This window comes from Monodon monoceros, unplaced genomic scaffold (genome assembly GCF_005190385.1).
Source record: "Monodon monoceros isolate NGI ecotype Baffin Bay Population unplaced genomic scaffold, NGI_Narwhal_1 Super_Scaffold_12, whole genome shotgun sequence".
In the NCBI taxonomy this organism is placed as follows: Eukaryota; Metazoa; Chordata; class Mammalia; order Artiodactyla; family Monodontidae; genus Monodon; species Monodon monoceros.
Genome location: NW_021703768.1, coordinates 168203428 through 168217766, shown reverse-complemented (window position 1 = coordinate 168217766; position 14339 = coordinate 168203428). Strand labels below are relative to the sequence as shown.

Genomic DNA, 14339 nt, shown 5'->3' with positions numbered 1-14339 from the left:
ACAAGAGGGGTGGCCTCGGGCCGTGTAGAGCGTGGCTGTGGGCAGAGAGGGCGCCTCCTGCTCGCGCGTCTCTCTGTCCTCCCCTCACACTTGGTTTCGCCCAGCAGCGGCAGGGGGCGGTGACGGGGCCGGGTCGGAAGTGATGGGCGGGGATTCGTGTTTCTCCGCCCCCTTGGCGCCCTGGCGTCACGCCCCCGGACCCGCCCCTCCGGAACCCGGAAGCGGGAGCGCGCGGGGGAGCGGCGGGCGCGGTGGGGCGGAGCGCCCGAAGAGCAGCGGGCTGGCTGCCGGGCGGGGACCCGGGCCGGGACCGGCGGCGCGCGGCGGCCAAGGCCCAGGTGAGTGCCGGGCGGCCGCGGGTCGAGTGTTTGATCTCGAAGCTCGCATCGGCGGGCTGCCTTGTAGAGGGACGGGGATAAGGGTTAGTTGGGGAGGGGGCCCGAAAACAGGGGTCGAGGAGGCGGGAACGAGCTTGGGGGTCGTGGAGAGTTTGCAGGAGACGGAGTGGGAACGGGACGATGAAGGAGAAAGCTGATGTGATGGGCCTGGTGAGGGAGTTTTTGGGCGGGTGTGGAGGCAGATCTTGTGGCTTTGAGCAGCTTCTCTGAAGAGGACGTGGCTTAAGTGGTAGTTGGGGGGTCGCAGGAAACGGGGCTGGGAGGGGGAGAAGCAAGGAGGCGGGGTTGAGAGGCCCAGCCTGGGGGTTGAGAGGAGCAAGGCCGGTGGGGGAACAGCCGGGGTGCGACTGGGGGGGAACGGTTCAGGACGGCCTGGGGGCGTCTGCCTACGGTGAAGAGGTAGAGGAATGGTGCCTGAGGGAGGGCAGCGCCTGGGACTCAGTGGGTGCTCAGTAAATGTGAGGGGCTCTGAACCCACTGGTGCGGTGGCCGGCCGAATTGGTAAGAGGGGAAATGGGGGATGGGAGGGGAGGCAGAAGGGGGATGGAAGCCATGGCAAGAAGTGAGGTCTGGTCCAGGGAGAGCCTGGGGAGGAGGGGAGGAAAGGAAAGGACTAGAATGGCCCCGTTCAGACATTGGGGTGCAGACCATGGAGATTTGGGGCCCGTCTTACCCTCTTGATTCATCTTATCCCTGACTGCACCCCCAACTGCTGGGTGACCCAGGCTAGTTTCAGCACCTTCTGGGCGGTATTCAGGACTTGAAAACCCAACACTGTCCTCCTAAGAGCGGACTGGCTAGAGCCTGGGGGTTCTAGGGAGCAAGGAAGGAGCTCTTGGGCCCCCCCCACCCCAGCTATGGGGCCGGAACTGGGTTTCAGAGGGGGCGGGGGTGGGTGCGCACACAGCCGCATGTGCTAGGCTGTCACCACCTCCTCCGAGTTGCATCCTTGGACTTAAATGGGTAAAAAGACATACAGGAAATCTGTCCCCCGGTGGCTGTGAGCTCAGCCTGGGAGAGGCACGGTAGCCGCAGGCAGGCGCCTTGTAGGCCAGGAGTCTTTAAGGGAAAGCCTCTCCCACACCTCTTTGTCTGAGGTGGGAGCTGGTGGGGACATTGTGCCTTATAGTTGGAGGGTCCCAGCTCCTACCTTCCTGAGGTATGTTCTGGTCTTGGAGTCTCCAAACGCTTAAGGCATCCAGGAGCAGTGGGAGGTGACATGGGCAGCTGGAAAGTTGTCTGATGGGCCTGGCTCTGGGGAGGGCCTTGCTCTAAACCGTTTTGATCAGCATTAATTTCTCTTCTTTCCCGACCCTGGGGATCCTTGTCTGGGACCTGCTAGAAGGGCCAAGGAGCCTGGGTTTATAGTGCGTTCAGGACACGAGCCTGGATAGCTTGAATGTAAAGAGGGCCACAGAAAGATAACCACCCCGTTCACTTCCAGAATGTTCTGGCCCTTATGGAAGCTTCTGTAAGCGAGACTCTCAGCTGCGCTTGCCCCAGAACACATGATTAGAGCCCACAGCCATGCCTCATGCAGGTTCTGCGTATGGGCCTGCCCTGGCTGGGACACTCCCCCCCCCCCCCCCCCCCCCCCCCACCATGAACTGGATCAGAATCTTCTGGTTCCACAGCCCTGCTGTTGTCTCCTTCCTCCAGGAGCGTGGCCAGGCAGGCTCTCTTGGAGGGTCTTGTGTTGGGGGTCCTAACCTCCGTCAAGTCTCTTCGTCTGTTTCTTTACTTGCAAAATGAATGGATTGGCCTAATCAGTGTTCTGCAACTTTGAAACCCAGCCTTGGTGTCTCCAGCACACAGCCCTGTCTAGTTTTATGCAGCCCCCAACAGGTGAATCCCCACCGTGGTGATCCCACTTTTGTTGGGCTTTCCGTCCTACAGTTTATATCTGAATATGATTATCTTACTGCTTCCTTATCTTCCACGTGGGAAATTGGAGTGCCAAATGTGCTTTTGCACATCATACCTGTTCCCAGGGTTTCAGCTGCATCCTTCTGGCTGGAAATCCCTGGGTGAGACCCTCCCTCAGGTCCAGGCCTGTGACTTGGTGAAGCAGGTGGGGACTTGGGAATCTCCCCATTCTGTTTCACTGTAGGATCCATCTTCTATCCCCAACAGAGGCTTGTTAACGTAAAGCTTCCCTTTCCTTGTCTCCCTGAAGTTGTGTATTTTGGGTGGACCCAGAATTCAGTGAAGCAAGGGCTGATCATGCAAGGTGCTGTGGGCTGGGTCCCAGGGGCAGAGATGAGCCCTTGTGCCCTGGGGGAGGGACATTCTAGTGGGCCGCCCTCCCCAGCAGGAATAATAGAGTTCAGAGTAGTTGGTCAGTGCAGCAACAGAAGTGGCACAAGAAGTTGTGGGGACAGAATCAGGAACGACCAGCACAAGCTTCAGGGCATGGGGGATTCCAGCAAGTTTCCTCAGGAGAGGTGGCTGGCCCTAAGCCAAGCCTTGAAGGATACAGAGGTGTTAAACCAAGTGGGGAAGAGGGAACCACATAAGCACGTCCATGTGCAGCTCTTTATTGAGCATCTTCTGTGATAGATGCTTTTATACCCAACTCTTTTATTCTGCCAACCGGCAGCAAGGGGATTGCAGTTCCTATTTTCTCGATATAGAAACTAGGCTCAGGCAGGTGACGACTTCAGAAATGGCTCCCTGTGCTTTCTAGAAGTACGGAGGATCATTAGTAACCTCACTTTGGCGAAGAACAAATTGCTAGAGCAGTTTCTCAACTGCAGCACCATTGACATCTGGGGCCGGGTCATTCTTTGCTGTGGGGCCACCCCGTGCATTATAGGATGTCGAGCAGCATCCCTGGCCTTCATACACGAGATGCCAATAGTACACACCCACCCCAAGTTGTGACAACCAAAAATGTCCCCAGACATGGCTGTGTGTCCCCTGGGGGACAGGAGCACTGCTCTGTAGTAAAATCTGGTTCCCGCTCCAGGCCCACCATTGCCTCAGTGGGTCTTTGGTGTTTGTTGGGCTCCCAGCAAATTGCTACCAAGGGCAGGTGTGGGGAAAAGAGGCCAGCAACTGAATTCTGCCATCTGCTTGGTTCTTAATCTGGGGTCCTGATAAAAAGGAGACACCACTGGGAATGGACTGAGGGGGAGTTAGAGAACGTGCCCCGAGAATGTTCAGCAGAGGAGGAAGAGGAGGTGAGCTGGGGCCGTCATCACTCGCTGGCACAGCAGATGCCATTGTCTGTCTCTTCTTTGTCTTCCCACTGACCTGGATTTCTGCAGGAACGGTCCTTGTCTCGGAACAAATTGTTGCTTTTCTTCCGAGATTAGAGGTATCAGATTCTCCTCTCAAAGAGCTACTTTGGAGGTAGCCCCAGATCACTGTGGCTCTTGAAGCCACGTTATCTTCTCGCATTTGCCCTCTTGGCTCCAGACGCCAGTCCGTCCTCAAGCACAGACTAAGTTTTGCTGTTCACGTGTCCTCCTCTGCTTGTTCCCCGACCATGACATTGCTGCTTTAACTCCAGGGGAGGAAACCGCACATTCTGGGGCCCTCTGACCCCTTCTGGATGCTGCCCTCCCCCCAGGCCCATCCACCAGCCCTTTGTGCACCCAGCATCCCCAGCCAACTGTGCCAGGCAGCCCCTGCTCGGCCTCCCCGCCGAGCAAGACAGGCCCTTCTCTCTGCCCTCGTCCCGGAGACGGAGGGACAGAACAAAGGGCTCTGTCTGAGCACCGCCGGGCCCCCGACAAGCCAGTGCACTGCCGGCCGAGGTGCAGAGCCCATCACTTCACCTCTTTGCTTTTTTTCATGTTGGCCCAGAAAGGGCCTTGGAGATTAGGCATGTCTCAAAAACTCAGCCGATGAGTTTGGGTTCTACTCATTTCCCCGTTGAGAGTCTGAGCCCGGGCCCCGATGATAAATAAAGTAGTGATTCAAGGGTTCAGCCTGTGGCTTAGTCGGAGCAATGAATAAGCTGTCCTGGTCTGACTCATTCGTTTACATCCCAGTTCTGCCCCGTTTCTTAGGGTTGTGTGTGCGAGAGGGAAGCCAGCTCCAAGCATTTCATGACTGTCACTGCCGCGTGTGCAATTTCCTGGGACTGCCGTAGCAAAGTACCACAGGCTAGGTGGCTTAAGCAACAGAAATGTATTGTCTCATGGATCGGGGGGCCAGAAGTCCAAATCAGGGTGTGGGCAGGGTTGGTGGCTTCCAAAGGCCACGGGGGAAGGATGCATTCAGGCCTCCCTCCTTGGCTTGTCAACGGCTCTCTTCTCCCTGAGTCTTCACCTCTGTGTGAGTCTTCACCTTACTTCTGTGTGAGTCCGTGTCCGATTGTCCCTTTGGATCAGGGCCCACCCTAATGACCTCCTTTTGAATGAATCACCTCTTTAAAGGCCCTGTCTCCAAATACAGTCACATTCTCAGGTCCTGGGAAGTAGGACTTCAACATAATGAATTGGTGGGGTAGGGGGCGGCCACACAATTCAGGCTGTAACACTGCATAAGAGACAGATTTCATTTTTATTTAGTGAGGGAATTATCAATAAATAATGGTACTTAGAGAGAAAAAGTTCGTTTAGTTTTGTCTCATTCATTTAAATAAACATTTTAGGGTAGATAGGCAGGTTGGCCATGTCAACTTTGGAAGTGCCCTGTTAGGGAATTTTCCAGATCTTGCACAGGTCCTTATTCTTGGGGTGACAATAGAGAGGCAAGAACAGGACTCCGGAGGAGCAGACCTCATGGGACTTTACAAGGGGTGTGTTTAGAGCCAGGCCTCGGAGACAGTGTGTGCCCACCCAGGGGCCGGCCAAGATTTATAATTGGGGTGTACGGGGGTCCGTGTCCTCAGTATTGCCAGGGTCAAGAGGGGAGTCCAAAAACAACCCATTCATGGAACAAAGTGACTTTGGGACCGGCTGCTGCCACAGGTGATGAGACAAAAGAAGTTTCTGGAAAATCTGAAAGTCATTCCGCAAAAAAGCGTTAACAAGCCAGGTGCAGATTTGGCTCTCAGGGATACTGAGGGAGTGGGAATAGCCCTCATCTCTCTACTCAGAGCACAGATGTCCGGCCAGCAGTCATGTCCACGGAAGTCAGTTTATCAGCCCGGTGAGGGCCGTGAAGTACCCGGCACCAGCGAGCTTGGAACAGGAGCCTGGGCCTGGCTTGAGCTGGCTGATGGAGGGAGAGGAAGGCCCAAGAGCCCCGGCGTGGTCATCTGCCTGCAAGGCCGCTGCTACTGCTGCTGCTTCCTCGCAAACAGGACAGGGTCAGCATCAGGACCGCCCGGGGCTTTGCCACGATCTTCCTACTCATCTCTCAGAGCCTCTCCGTCCCATTCGAGTGTGGACGGAACCTGGTGAGCCCAGAGGAGACTTTGAGATTTTGCTTCTCAGATCCTGGGGACGCACCTGGGGCTTTCATTTCCTGGCAAGCATGCCAGGGTCCAAGGCCACTGCTTGGGAAGATCACCAAGAGTCCTTGGCTGTCACGCGGAGATGCTGTTTATCAGAACGCATGACACAAAGAAAGTGTAAGAGCGTAGGCTGGCCCTTAGACCCTCAGGGGGCTGGTCCCTTTCCTCCTGGTGGTCTCGAGGGAGTCTGCCCCCTGGTTTAGCAGGGAGAGGAGAGGATGAAGGTGGGGAAGCTAAGGAACAGGGTATCTGGAGTGGAGAAAGTGACCAGAACGGGGGCAGGTGGCCCTAGGCCCCAACAGCTGGGGCAGTCACCCCACAAGGCCAGCTCCCTCTCTTGGTCCCTCCTTCTAAATATTGTGTAGTCAGGTGAACGTGGGCTTGGAATCATGCTAACATCTTGTGTGCCTGTGAGGCCCTGGGGAGACCCTGAAGTGTGCAAACATTTTCCTTATTTATTGAAAGCATGCTTTCTCAGCCTTGGCATTGGTGACGTCTGGGGCTGGATCATGCTCTGTGGTGGAGACTGTCCTGTGCATTGTAGGGTGTTGAGTAGCGTCCCTGGCCTCCACCCACCAGATGCCAGTAGCACCCACCCCCCAAGTTGTCACAACCAAAACTGTCTCCATACGTTGCCAGGTGTCCCCTAGGAGAAGAGTCCCACCCAGCCCCCAGTGACCGGGCTGGCACAGCAGCCTCCAGAGCCCTACCCGGGGATCTGAACTGCCTTTAAAAGCCAAGCGGCGTTCCCTTGTTCTCTGGGAGCCGCTCGATCTGGTCTCAGGTAGGGCTTTTGTGTGTTGTCACCGCAGCTCTGCCCGTATAAGGTTCTCAAGGTGGCTTTCCACCAGGGCATGATGACAGGTGGACCGTGTCATTGGAGAGGAGGGTCCCAAAGGGTTCTCCTCAGCCCGCCCAGACCCACTTCCCAGGCTACTTTCCATGTCTTTATGAGCCTACCGGTCAACAGGGAAGGACCCGGAGCCCAGCCCCACACAGGGCCTTGCGGCTCTGCCTTCCCCTTGTAACCGGAACCTACCTGTGTCCCACAGGCTAGACCCGAATCACCATCAGTCCCCCCAACCCACACCTGCAGGAGCCGCTGGATACCTGCCCCCACCCCGGTCTGCCTGCCACACTAGGCTTGGCTAATCCCTTCCTGATGTCACTCATGTCTCGGGCCTCCCTGTCTCCAACTAGCCAGGGTTCCCCATCAGACTTGCATGAAAATCTGGACTCCTTCCCATGTTCACAAGGCCCTGTGGGATCTGACCTTCCTGACCTCGGCCCTTCCCCCTCCTGCCGGCCACACTGGTCCCCTTGTTCTGAGGCCAGCCCCAGCTGCCCCTGCCCATGGCGCTCACCGCCCTCGCCTGAGCCGCCATCGCCAAGCTCAGCCCATCCATCCTGTCTCACTGCGCAGGCCTCGGCAACTATCTCCTCTGAGCGCCTCCTTGCCTCCTGGTTAATCCGAAGTGACCACCCTGCTCCGGTCAGTTTCTGTCCCCATGACAGCGCTGCTGACGTCCAGGGCCAGATCATTCTCTGCTGTGGGGGCCTGTCCTGCACATTGTAGGGTGTTGAGCGGCATCCCTGGCCTCCACCCACCAGATGCCAGAAGTACCTCCCCTCTCCCCCCCAGTGGTGACAACCAAATATGTCTCCAGCCATTGCCAACTGTCCCATGGGGTAGGGCAGAATTGCCTGCCGCAATTCCCACCCCGTTGAAAGCTGCTGCATGACACACTGCATTTTTCCTGTCCAAAGCACTATTGCTGTTGGAAATGCCTCTTCTCTGGTGGGTTGATTTGTCCAGTTCCCTGAAGGCCAGACACTGCCACATTCTTACTCTATTTTGCTGCCAGCCTGGCCTGGCCCGGGGTGGGGTGTGGGCAGTGGAGAAACATTTGTTGACTGGACAGACTTTGAAAGAAGACAGCCTCGTTGGGGACATAGCCGCAGACCCCAAGGAGAGGGATCAGCCTCAGGGACAGGTGAATGGACCAGGCTGCCCCAGCACTTGCCTGGAGGAAGAGCCTTCTCTAGGACTCAGACCGGTTGGGCCAGACTGGAAGGCCTAGGGGGATGAATTAGGGAAGTAAGGGACAGTCATGAGAAGGTGTTTGGGATGGGCTTCTCCAGGGATATTTAAGTAAGGCAAAAGAGAGGTGGTGGCCGTTCCTGACCATGGCCTCAATCAGAGCATCCAGTATCTTCTGTACCAGACCCCTGGATTCGTGTCCCGGGGCTGCGGTAAATTGGTACCACAAACTCAGTGGCTTAAACAATAGAAATTGATTCCCTTGCAGCTCTGGAGGCCAGAAGTCCAAAACCAAGGCATGAGCAGGGCCGTGACTCTCCAGAGACTCCGGGGGGAGACCCTTCCTTGCCCCTTCCAGCTTCTGGGGGCTCCAGACGTTCCGTGGCCTGTGGCCGCATCCCCCCCTCACCCAACCTAAACCCTAAACTGTTCTCCAGCTCGGAGCTGCCAAGACTGAGAAACATACTTCTTTTGTAGCTATTTCTCAGCATGTCCATCTTTCCAATAACTTCATGTGATCATTTCCTAAAAAAATCCCAACAGGCTCAAGGAAACACGTGTGGAAAAGTGGAAACGCGCTGACTTCTAAACAGTGTTTCCTAACTGACTCTGCTGTAACGCCGGCCCTCTCCTTTTAACTTGAGGATGATTTCATCCAATAAACATGTGGCTTCAAATTATGGCCTTATATAAACGAAGCGGCTATGCTACACTTTTTGGAGGCCCCCGTCCTCCTTATTTTCCAGCCAATTCCAAATCATTCGCCAAGCTGATCGGCAGAACCTCACTTTTCCACGCATCAGACCTTGGCCGGGCCTTGAGAGCGGCTCATTCACATTTGTCCACTCATCCCGAGGGCCGAATTTTTGGTGGCCTCCCCCTCTTCCCTGTGCCTCCTTTCTCCGAGAGCATGAGAGAAAGGCCCTGAACTGAGGCTCACATCCCCTCCAAGCGCTGAAAGGACACCAGTATGGCGTTTGCAAAAGTCTTTTTAATTTTTCAACATTCAGGTTTTTCAGCGGGAATTCATTTTATCGTGCGCAGAAGATTGGCCATTAGTAACATTGAGATTCACAGTGATGTGCAGCCACCACCTCTATCTAGTTCCAGAACGTTTCCATCACCCCAAAAGGAAACCCTGTCCCCATCAACAGTCTCTCCCATTCCCCTCCCCCAGCCCCTGGCAACCACTAATCTGCCTTCTGTCTCTGTGGATTTGCTTATTCTGGACGTTTCACGTCAATGGGATCATACTTGGTATCTGGCTTCTTTCACTCAGCATGATGTTTTGGAGGTTCATCCACGTTGTAGCGTGTGTCAGCACTTCATTCCTTTTTATGGATGAGTAATATTCCACTGGGTGGGTGGACCATATTTTGTTTATCCACTCATCCTTTTCTTTTCTGGCTGTTCCGGGTCTTAGTGGCGGCACTCGAGATCTTTGTTGCCACGTGCAGGATCTTCTTGGTGGCGTGTGGGATCTCTTAGTTGCACCATGCAAACTCTTAGTTGCAGCACGCATGTGGGATCTAGCTCCCTGACCAGGGATCGAACCCGGGCCCCCTGCATTGGGAGCTCGGGGTCTTAGCCACTGGACCAGCAGGGAAGTCCCATATCCACTCATCCTTTGATGGGCATTTCCCTTCTACCTTTTTGGCTCTTTCATACAGGAATTTTATAGTCTGACAGATTGGTTTGCATTTTGTGATGAGGGCATAGTTCTCCGATGAGTTCCAGGTAGACGGATCCTATCAGTTTAGGGACGGGTTTTGCTTCCTGTTCACATTGCGTGTGCTTCCGTGAGCATTAGTCAGAAGGCAGAACAGGCATTTTAACTTCGGGGCATTTGAAGAGGCGGTTTGGCTCAAAGACAGACACACGGCTTTTCAGGACCTGCTGCCCCCAACACACGGCCGCAGCGTGCAATTGCCACTTCGCCGAGCTATGCCCCCTGGGGACCCAGGTCCCCCAGTTCCTCAGTCCCAGACCTGCTTCCTTTCATTCCAGACACAGTCTGGGGATTCTTGGGGTGCAGGTTTCACATCCACTTGTAGAAAGGACCTTAAGCCACAACGTGACTGGCTTCCAGGTCTCAGGCTCTGTTAAGACTCCGTGAGGAAGGCGTGCTTAGAAGCCGGAGAAAACATCTGAGCCCCTCCAAGAGAGATGTCACTGTTTAAGGACATCCCCTGAAGCTGTGGTAATCACAGTATGGCACCACGCAGGTAGCAACAGCCCAGAGGCAGACCCGCGTGTGTAACATAACTTAATGTGTGATCTTTAACAAAGGAGCCTCCCTTGGTCTGGGGAGAGACAGATTCTTTAAGAAAAAGCATTAAAACAATTGCTTCACTCTTTGGAGACCATCTGGATTCTCCTTGCACTTCCCACACTGTACCGGGTTGACTGGTGTCCCCCAAAATTCATTCCACCCGGAACCTCAGAATGTGACCTTGATTAGAAATAAGGCATCTGCGGATGTTAAGATCTCAAGGTGGCTTCATCCTGAATCCAATAACTGGTGTCTTTATAAGACGAGAGGAGGACACAGAGACAGAGAAGGCCTCCATGTGATGTTGGGCCAGGAAATCGGAGTAATGCACCTACTCCTAATGACCAAGGGTCACCGGAAGCCAGGAGAGTCATGGGATGGTTTCATCCTCAGAGCCTCCAGAAGGAGCCAGCCCTGCCCACACCTTGATTTTGGACTCATCCAGAAATGCAAGACAGTACATTTCCCTTGTCTTAAGCCACCTGGTTTATAGTACTCTGTCACAGCAGCCCTAGGAAACTCTTACACCCTCCAGTATAATTTCCAGATGGATAAAGACTGAAATGTAAAGAGTAAGTCCAGGGAGGGAGAGGAATACAGAGTGTGGTTCCATGCTCCCCAGCTCTGGGAGGGGAATGTGCGATAGACGTCATGAAAGAAATGACCCACAGATCTGACTGCCTGGAAAATGTAGCATTTCTATCAAAAAACACCATACGCAAAAGTGAATCTGTATGAATTCGATTCATCAGACGTTGCAAAGAGTTAATACCGTTCCTATACAAAGAGCGCCTCCAAATCAATGAGCTAGGTAGGCACGCTTCAGTGGGAAAAAAAGGGCAACTGATATGCACAGCTTCCAGAAACAGAGAAATCGTTACTGAATACAGTGAATTCTCAAAAAACCCAGCCTGACAGAGGATTATAAGTGACAAAATGCTCTTTTGTGCCCACTGATGGCCATGGGTTGAGAAAAATATTGATCCTCGGTGCCAGTGAGGATGCTTTGAGGCAGCACTTCTCAGACTGCTCCGGGCAGACCTCTCACTTGGGTGGGCCTCTCCGGAAGTCACTTTGGCAGAAGGGGTCAGGGGCCTTCATAGTGAGGATGTAGAGCGGATCAGATCAGCCCAGTGTTTAGGTTCAAGTGGCGCCACGTGTAGAATGAGGAGTCTCTGGGTCTAAGAGGGTACATCCGCATTGGGAACAGAGCTGCCTGGGATCTGGCGGAGGGGTCTGAGGGGCATTCCAACCTGAGGACGAGGACGGGGGACACGGATGGCACTGGAAGGAGGCAGCAGTGTGGGGGCGGCCCCCGTCTGAGATGCAGGGCAGGGAAGGGGAGGGCAGGGTGCCAGGCCCGTGGGGATGGCCTGGGCTGGGGGAAGCAGACTTCCCCCTGTGGGTTGGGGGCTTTGGGCAGCTTCTCCGTGGCTGGAGGGGGCCTGCAAGCCTGGGCCTGGCTGGGTGGGGAACAGCCAGAGTACGTCCAAGAACTGCTCCCTGCAGCAGCCAGTCTACCTGCGGGGGGCTGTGCTATATGGGCCTTGTTGGCCAGGGGCTGAGCGCTGGCCAGAGGGCGTCCCCGAGGGGCCCTGTGTTGGGACACTCACACCTAGACCAGTGCTTCCAGGCGCTGCCCTGCAATGGCCCAGAGGATGGAGACAGGGGTCCCTCAGGGGCCCTCCTGACCTCCTGGTGAGAAGAGAAGGCTGTTCTGGGGACAGCAGACAGGATGTGGTCAGTGGGAGGAGCAGGGAGCAAACCCCCTGGGTGTTTGGGGCTGGAGGTGGGGTGGGCATCCCTGGGCACGAGCTTAGCCCCTGATGGGGGAGTGCAACAGAGTGGATGGGCTCCAGGGGCAGGTCCAGGTGACACCTGATCCCCACGGCTGCAGAGCAAGTGAGCAGGACCAGGAAAGGCATGATTGGCAGGAGCTGGGTGGCGTCTCTGGAGAGGGGAGCAGTGGTTTCTACTGCATGGGGGCATAGCGGACCGAGGGACGGCTGCAAGCAGGAAGGACTGGCTCCAGGCTGCGTGGAAGTCAGGAGGGAACTCGACCCTGAGCTGGAGAAGGATTTACCAGTGTCTTCGGTGTTCAGGCCCATGAGCTGTTTCAGTGGGAGGGTCCCCCCCCCCCCGGGAAGGGGGAAAAGGGAGCCGCTCTGAGAAGAGAGTGCAGGCTCCCTGGGGAGCAGGACCAGGTGAGGCTGGCTGGGCGTGGGGAGGGCCCCACGGGCAGGTGCAGGGGTGGAGTTTCCCAGGATGCAGATGTGGTGGGCCTACGTGGGCTATGATGGCTGGAGGGGCAGCTGCTGCAGGGTGGGTCAGGTGGGCCCTGCGGGGCCTCCTGTGAGGACCTCCAGCTGGTGTCCACCCTGCCCCACCCCTTCTCTTTGGCCGGCCCTTTCCGTGCAGCTCCAGCGGTCAGCAGACCCCTTGAGCAAGGCTTATCTATTAGTACTTCCTCCTGGCCTGGGGGTGGGGTGTGCATTGGCTGGACCTGTGACTGCCCCCATGGCCCCCAGTCTCAAGAGTATGGAGTCCCCTGCTCCTCCCACCAAGGGGCCCAGAGCTGTAAAAGTCCCCCGTGGGCTCCGAGGCTGCCTCATGATCAGCAAGCCCTGGAGGATGTGGGGCAGCACATAGCTCAGTGGGCCATACAGCCTTCAGCCTGTCCCAGCGTCAACCAGACCCTTGTCAGGGCAGGTGACAGAGGCTCCCGCGAGCAAGATCACATGGTTGGGCCCTGATGGCTTCTCGCTCAGCCCAGCTCGGTGTCCGCTGGGAGGAGAAAGCAGGCGCATCCCTGCGACCTTTCTGCCGCCTGCATCCAGGCAGCTTGGGCGTGAGACCATCCAAAGCCCCTGGTCCTTGAGCTGGAACGTGCCCCCAGAAGTTGTGGCGCTTGTGAGCCGTGTCTCCATGAATGCGTGTCACAGAGGTTCAGGCTCTGCCTGAAGCCCTGGGTCTGCGCGCGTGTGTGTGTGTGTGTGCACGCATGTGAGTGTGGGTGTGTTCAAATGAAATTCTGTTCATGCATGTGTGTCCATGTTTGTGTGCGTGCATGTGTGAGCACAGTCGTGTGAGAGTGTGCATTCAATCACGCATGTCTGTGTCTGCACGTGTGCTCACATTCGTACATGTATGTTCACAAGCTCACACGTGCGTTCATGTGGCCCTGATTAAGGTGCAGAGCTACAGTTTGGGCTCCTGCCTCTCTCACCAGGCTTGGAAGCGCATAAACTACCCACCCTCCACAGCCTTGTGGGGCTGCCCAGGAACATCCTGCAGTTAGCTCTCATAGTTTCCGGGGGACGGTCAGGTGGGCAGCACCACCTGGCACCTCTGAACACAAAAAAGTTCATAGATTCCCAGCCGTTTCCTTGCAGTGGCATCTGAGGAACTCGGTGGCTGGGCTCGAGGATTGGGCATTTTGAAAAGAAAGCAAGAGGTTTTTAAAAGTTGCACTCCTGGGCTTCCCTGGAGGTGCAGTGGTTGAGAGTCTGCCTGCCGATGCAGGGGACACGGGTTCGTGCCCCGGTCTGGGAAGATCCCACATGCCGCGGAGCGGCTGGGCCCGTGAGCCATGGCCGCTGAGCCTGTGCGTCCGGAGCCTGTGCTCCACAGCGGGAGAGGCCACAACAGTGAGAGGCCTGCGTACTGCAAAAAAAAAAAGTTGCACTCCTGGGGAATTCGGTCCCTTCATAATCCACATGCTTTGTTTTAAACAGCTTTATTGGGTGTAATCAATACACTATAAATGGCACTTATTTGAAGTGTGTGATTAGATGAGTTGTGACGCATGCAAGCACCCAGGAGTCCACGACCACGATCAAGATAGTGAGCACATCCATCACCCAAAAAATCTCCCTGACCCCTTTGTCCTCCCACCCTGTCCCCCTCCTCCAAGCGGCCAACAATCAGTTTTCTGTCTCTAATTAATTTGCACTTTTTAGAAATTTACGTACAGTTGACCCTTGAACAACACAGGGGTTGAGGACGCTGACCTTCATATACACACGCAGTCAAAAATCCATGTATAAGGACTTCCCTGGTGGTCCAGCGGTTAAGACTCCATGCTCCCATTGCAGGGGGCCCGGGATCGATTCCTGGTCAGGGAACTAGATCCTGCGTGCCAACTAAGAGCCCGCATGCCGCAACTAAAAAAGATCCCACAAGCCGCAATCAGAAAAAAAAAAAAAAAAAAAAAAAAAA

General features: G+C 55.5%; 1 protein-coding gene across 8 annotated transcripts in view; it reads left to right on the top strand.

Moving 5' to 3' along the window:
- The first annotated feature begins 240 nt into the window (after positions 1 to 240).
- The window catches only part of MYO9B (myosin IXB), an 89665-nt gene continuing 75566 nt past the window's right edge, over positions 241 to 14339 (top strand). For all 8 annotated transcript variants that reach the window (XM_029218654.1, XM_029218660.1, XM_029218658.1 and 5 more), the window contains exon 1: positions 241 to 338. The gene's annotated coding sequence lies outside the window, so the exon portion shown is untranslated. The remainder of the gene's footprint in view (positions 339 to 14339) is intronic.